General features: G+C 56.6%; 1 long non-coding RNA gene across 1 annotated transcript; it reads left to right on the top strand.

Annotated features, from left to right (window-relative positions):
- The first annotated feature begins 262 nt into the window (after positions 1 to 262).
- On the top strand, positions 263 to 1,567 carry LOC109256696 (uncharacterized). Its single transcript, XR_002075740.2, has 2 exons — positions 263 to 837; positions 1,406 to 1,567. It is a non-coding gene; the product is annotated as an uncharacterized LOC109256696 (long non-coding RNA).
- Positions 1,568 to 6,401: the final 4,834 nt, after the last annotated feature.

Genomic DNA, 6,401 nt, shown 5'->3' with positions numbered 1-6,401 from the left:
GTTGAGGGTGCATGCCCGGAGAGCTTTTGGGCCAGGTGCCGACAGGCCTCCGAGCGTCGCATGAGCGCCTTGCTGCGCTGAACCCCTCAGGGCGACGCAGGGCAGGTCCGGCGTGAGGAGGCCGTGTGGCAGGCGAGCCTTCGTCCAAATCAGGCCTCCGTGTGGTGTCCGCAACCAGAACTTTAATGAGAGGCATTTCTATGGAAACAAAAGGAAAACAAGGGCTAATAGTTACTATCATAAACTCAATTTCTCAGTTTGGAGAGCAGCCGGTTGAGAACATTTCTGGCTTTGGGCTTCCAGCGTCTTTAGATGGTGGACTAAGGGTGGCAGTTCCATCGTGCTGGGCGCCCCTGGTTTGCAGCTCGAGGTCCCTGCTGGTGTCGGCAGGTGTCCCAGTGAAGTCTCTGAGAGGTCCAGGCAGAGGCAGGCAGAGCGTTATGCCGACAGGACCCGTGGTGGTAACGTCTCTGAAGTTTACAGCAAGCCGTCTGCCGTCATCAAGCTGTTGGGCCTTTGGGAAAAGGGCAGTTTCAGTGCCAGTGATTCCAAGTCAGGAAGGTGGGAGGGAAATCGGAAACGTCAGTTTGGAGAGTTGTAGCCAGATAGCGGAGGAAACCAGAAGAATTCGGGACCCAGGAGCAGAATCTGGCGAGGGGCTGCGGCTTTCTACCGAACGGTTACTCATTCTACTCCCAGCCTGTTTTTACCAACGATAATCGCGGCCAGAAAAAGTAAATCTAGTCTCACCGACCACGGCCTGACTATTTACATAAGTGCAGTGGGAACGATGATTTTATGCGTACTCTCAAGTACAACATTCCGGTCAAAGCTTTGGTAAGATCCAGAGGGCTTTATGGGCTCCCACAGTCAATCTTGGTTCCTTAAAACTGTCCAGGAATAAGGAATCTCAGAGATTTTTTTAAAGCATCCCCAGGCTAAGAAACCAAGTCAGAGACTCATCCAATTGTTTCCTGTTCCAAGGAGAACAGATGCCTTTTGAACTTAGGTCAAAACCTATATGGTAGTGAATGTAAGATATTTCGATAGGACTTTCTGAATTCCGGAGGGATCAGAAAAAAATAAACGCTTCATTTCTGCTTATGCAAAAGTATATTTCCCCAAACTGCTGTGATTTACGGATAGCTTAAAAGAAAGGAGAAAGGGGATTCTTTAAATCTGGAAAACAAAACACTAAAGAACTAACAATGCTTTGAAGAAAAAGTTATAAAACTTATAACCACCCCATTAGTTCATTCGATCCCAAGTAATCAATTCTCGGTTCACTTGGGTTGGGGCAGGCGGGCCGATGTGTGAATCGGTTTCCTCATTAGAGTTGTAGAAATTCTCACCGAGTTCAACGGCTGGATCCTAAAGTTCTCACCTGTGTTCTGGTCCTTTCCAGGACTCTCCGTGGAGATGAAGCCTTTCTACCTGTGCTTGATTGCAAACACTCTCAGGGAAGAATCAAGAGCCAATAGTAACTAACTGTGAAATACAAAAGTTGCAAAAGTGGCCACAGTGAAAAGATCTGGTGAGAGCTCACTATTAAAGAAGGATGCATTGATGAGGACATTTGGTTATTTCGGTAACATATAGCATTTTGAAACAGTAATTAGAGAGAGACTATACGGATGGCAGGACATTGACAAATTTCTAGGCATTTTGTGTAATTCTGAAAACATTAATCAACACGCACCCAAACAAATAAAACCTAAAGAAGCTAAGTCACAAACGCCATCTCTGCAGCCCTACCCCAGACCCGCTGAATCAGAGTCTCCAAAAACTCAGAATTACGGGTGCCCATGAGTTCATGACTTTCCTGTGGCAGTCGTGGGGTCCGGCCGGGGTTTAAGCCCACTGCCTGGCGAGCACGGGGCAGAATGAGCCTGGCCCGACTCTGGGCTCCCACAGGCCGGCTGCACGCACCCCTCCCGGCAATTAATGGGCATCCGCCAGGTTGCTTCACCGTCCCTCACCGTCACTTTCCCAGCCGCCAGCTGCAAACACTTGATCCCCGGAGGAGGCGGGAGGGGGCTTGCTTAGAGGAGAGAGGGGAGGTCATTACTGATTGTGGGGCTCCTCCTGCCCAAGCGCGAGGTGGACCCTCTGCGGGCCAGGAGTCCTCCCGCGCACCAGCGCCGGCGGCCCCGGGGGCAGAAGCCGCCCTCACCTCGCGCTCCCACGGCAGCTGAAAGCCTGGCGTGGGGCTCGCTGGGAGCCTTCTTCCACACCAGCGTCTTTTGAGTGATCACTGTGATTTATCATAGAAATGAGTGTGTGGTCTTTGCCGGCCCCTGGCACAGAGCTCCTAAAACTCTTGGAATTTCCTAAGTGATGCGCCTAAAGGTGTCTTTTGTCCTGTGAACGAGGTGACCCTGGGCCGCCCCTCGGCCGCTGCAGGGTGGGGGCTGGTTGCCAGGAACCAGCTCAGAGATGGGGGCTCGGAGCGCTCATCCCGCCCCGGCCTCGGGCTAGAGACCCAGAAGGGGGTGTCCGGAGAGCTTCCGGGGTGCCGGGGGAACCTCTGCGCCCCTTCTCCACCCCTCCCCCTGCACGTCTTCAGTCTTCCTTTCCGGAGCTGTGTCCTTTCCTAAAAAACCAGCGATCCGGTGACTGAACCGTCTCCCGAGTTCCGAGAGCCGCTCTAGCAGCTTGATCGAACCCCAGGAGGGGGTTGTGGGAAACTGCCACCCGCAGCCAGGCACCCAGAAGCCCAGGCGACGGCCCGGACTGGGGACCAGGGACTCACGGGACCGAGCCCTCACCATCTCCAGGGGGACAGTGTCAGGCGGGTCTGGATGGTAGGACACCCAGCTGGGTCAGAGGATTGCCGGGTGCATTAACGCGCACACACCCCACACCCACACGCCCACACTCACACCCCCCCACGCCCCCCACACCCCCGCACACTCACGCACACACACCCCACACCCACACACTCTCACACCCCCCCACATACGACACAGTCTCTCACACTCCCCCCCATGCATGCACATTCTCACACACACACACTTTCACACACCTCACAACCACACTCTTGTATGCACCCACATGCACACACTTACACACAGTCGCACACTCGCACAATTCTCACACACACATTTGCACACCCACCCACACTCAACCCCACACGCTCAGGTCCCACACCCATGCAAACACATTCTTTCTCTCTCTCCCTCTCTCAAACACACACACACACACACACACACACACACACGCAAATGCACACTCATACACCCCCACGCAACACTCACACACATATTCACACACAATCGCACGTACAAGTGCACACCCACCCACTCTTACACACGCCCACACACCCACACGCGCACCCTCTCGCACATGCACGCGCACTCGTGCCGTCATCCGTGAAGTTGGTCGGATGTCACTCTTCAAAAAGATGTCCGTGTTCTAGTTCGGTGTCTGTGTTCTAGTCCGGTGGTTGAGGCCGTGGCCTTACCTGCAAACAGGGTCTTTGCAGATGTGATTAAGGGTCTTAAGCTGAGATCATTCTGCCAGAGCACGGACCCTAAATGCAACGACTGGTGTCTTCACGAGAGAGGAGAGAGGGATTTGCACCAGACACAGGGGCCAGAGCAGGGGAGGAGCCACGGGAAGACGGGGCAGAGAATGGGCCGAGGCTCTGATCCCAGGAACACCTGGGGACACAGGAGCCAGAAGAGGCAGGAAGGGCCCTCCCCCGGAGCCTCCACAGGGAGTCTGAACCTGGCTTTGGGCTTCTGCCTCCAGAACTCCAGAGACATTTCTCCTGTTGAAGTCTCCGCGTACGTGGGTTTGTCGCGGCCGTCAGGCCCCCCGACCTCGGCCTTCTCCTGGAGTGTCCGTGGCATCGGGGATGCGCGCAGGGGGCCGGAGCCTGGTGCCACGTCCATCCAGGGGTGTTGTGCTCCCGGGGAGGGGCCGACAGCCTCTCCCTGGGCCTCGTGAGGGGGGCCGGCACGAGGCCGCTCCCGCCCGCGGACTCTGGACCCGCACCTCCAGGGCAGGTACCAGGAGGGTGGACGGACGGGAGGAAGAAGGCGGGACCCCCCAAACCCCCAGCCGGGCATCGGCCGAGACGTGGAGAAGGGAATGAGGGAATGGGGTTCAGAGGCAGCTTGGGAGAGTTACTGAACAAGACTGACTTTCACAAAGCGAGTAACAAAAAGCTCTTACATTTTTCATTTTCAATCAGTCTGCACTATAAACATCTTTGTTTGGTTTTCACTCTGGGCAGGGAGGCCATTTAAATTTTAATTTTAATAGCTCCAAAACATGAGGGCTGTTACTCTTGCCCACGTTCTTTTCTTGGAAAAGATCAGAAGCTCCTTGCCAAAAGGAAAATAAGTCACTAGCTTAATAAATAATGAAACACAAAGCAAACTACTAATGCTTAATTTTTCCTACCTCCATGAATATTTCAGCAAACAATGGAGGCTCTTTATATCGCAGTAACAAGGGCTCCGGGGGCCAGGGGACGGGGGCGGGGGCGGGCTCTTTCTTCCCTTGACTCTCCCGATGTCATTTGTTTAAAATTAAGGCAGGAGTTAGTATCATTTTCCGATTCACTGAAGAAAGACATTTATATTGCAGACGTCACCTGATGGCATCTGCGTGCACACACCTTCCCGAAGGCAGCGGTCGGCTTCCTCTCCCAGAAGGTGTTTGTCAGTGAGGCTGGACCCCGCTCTGCCTGCTGTGCACATTGGCGACGCGCTGAGCACCTGCCTCATCGTGGTCCGCCCGTGTGCGCCGACGGCTCGGTGACGCCAGTGTCCCACGTGGGACGGCCAGCTGTCATGCGCGGTGAGGGAGACCGGCAGGGACAGGGCTCGCCTGCTTGGGGCACACACGTGGGGAAATCTGTCACAGATACACACGTGTGGGCACACGCTCACACACGTGCATGCTCACGCTCAGGCTCACATACCCCCACCCTCAGAACCGGCTGGCCTGCGCCCAGGGGCTCCCAGGGCACGGGCTGGCAGCCAGAGGTTTCAACTCCCCAGAAATTGCGACGTTTCCGGCTTGCCTTCATGCCACCGAGCCCCTCATTCTTCCGGCTTTACGAACATGATGAAAGCCACCCTCGGTCAAACCATTTCCAAAATTCCCGGGACATCGGCCGACACCGTGACCTAGTGACCCTCCCCTTCCCACCTCTCGCAGCCTCACGGTAAGAGCCCTCCCTCGTCCCCCGGGCAGGTGCCGAGCCTGGTGCGCACTGGGGACACAGAAACGGCTCCCAGGCCCTGCCATCCTCCCAGGCACCTGAGGCCCGATCAGGACAGTCGGGACTCACGCATGTTCTTTCCCCTCAGGGGACAGTGTGTGGCATCCCGGGGAGGTGTGGCCAGGCACGGGGACCTCTGCGCTGACTCACAGCTGTTGTTTCACACTTGCAGGGGGGCCTCTGTCCTAGCAGTGAGGGGAGGGAGCCAAGTCAGGACGAGGGGGGTGCCACGAGCCAGGCAGTCGGGTGGTGGCCCGTCCAGGCTGCGGGTGTGGGCGGCTGAGTTCCTCACCCCTTCATGTTCTGTCCACACCCCCGTTCGCCCACCTGCTCGGCGGCCTGGCCAGAGGGGTGGGATACGGGATCACCCTGTTGGGTCAGACGTGGCCTTGTGGCTGAGGTCACTGAGCTGGGTCAGCCCCAAGGCCAGCGTCCATCCCTAGGAGGCTGCTCGGCTGCGTCGTGGGCTGGCCCGGCCTCGGGCTTGCTGTAAGGGTCCCGTGTGAGTTGCTGGGGTGGGGTCTCAGGAGCACGGGTGGGGCACGGAGGAGAGAGGTGGAGGGCCAGGCACACAGTGTAGATGGAGGTAGAGAGCCGGGCACACAGTGTAGACAGAGGTAGAGGGATGGGCACACAGTGTAGATGGAGGTAGAAGGATGGGCACACAGTGTAGACGGAAGAGGGAGGTGGAGGGCCAGGCACACCGTGTAGACAGAGGTAGAGGGCCGGGCACACAGTGTAGATGGAGGTAGAGGGCTGGGCACACAGTGTAGATGGAGGTAGAAGGATGGGCACACAGTGTAGACGGAAGAGGGAGGTGGAGGGCCAGGCACACCGTGTAGACAGAGGTAGAGGGCTGGGCACACAGTGTAGACGGAGGTAGAAGGATGGGCACACAGTGTAGACGGAGGTAGAGGGATGGGCACACAGTGTAGACGGAGGTAGAGGGATGGGCACACAGTGTAGACGGAGGTAGAGGGATGGGCACACAGTGTAGACGGAGGAGGGAGGTGGAGGGCCAGGCACACCGTGTAGACAGAGGTAGAGGGCCGGGCACACAGTGTAGATGGAGGTAGAGGGCTGGGCACACAGTGTAGATGGAGGTAGAAGGATGGGCACACAGTGTAGACAGAGGAGGGAGGTGGAGGGCCAGGCACACCGTGTA

Source organism: Panthera pardus, unplaced genomic scaffold, assembly GCF_024362965.1.
Source record: "Panthera pardus isolate Hobbes unplaced genomic scaffold, ASM2436296v1 HiC_scaffold_22, whole genome shotgun sequence".
NCBI lineage: Eukaryota > Metazoa > Chordata > Mammalia > Carnivora > Felidae > Panthera > Panthera pardus.
The sequence above is the reverse complement of the archived record's forward strand: the minus strand, read 5'-3'. Positions and strand labels throughout refer to the sequence as shown.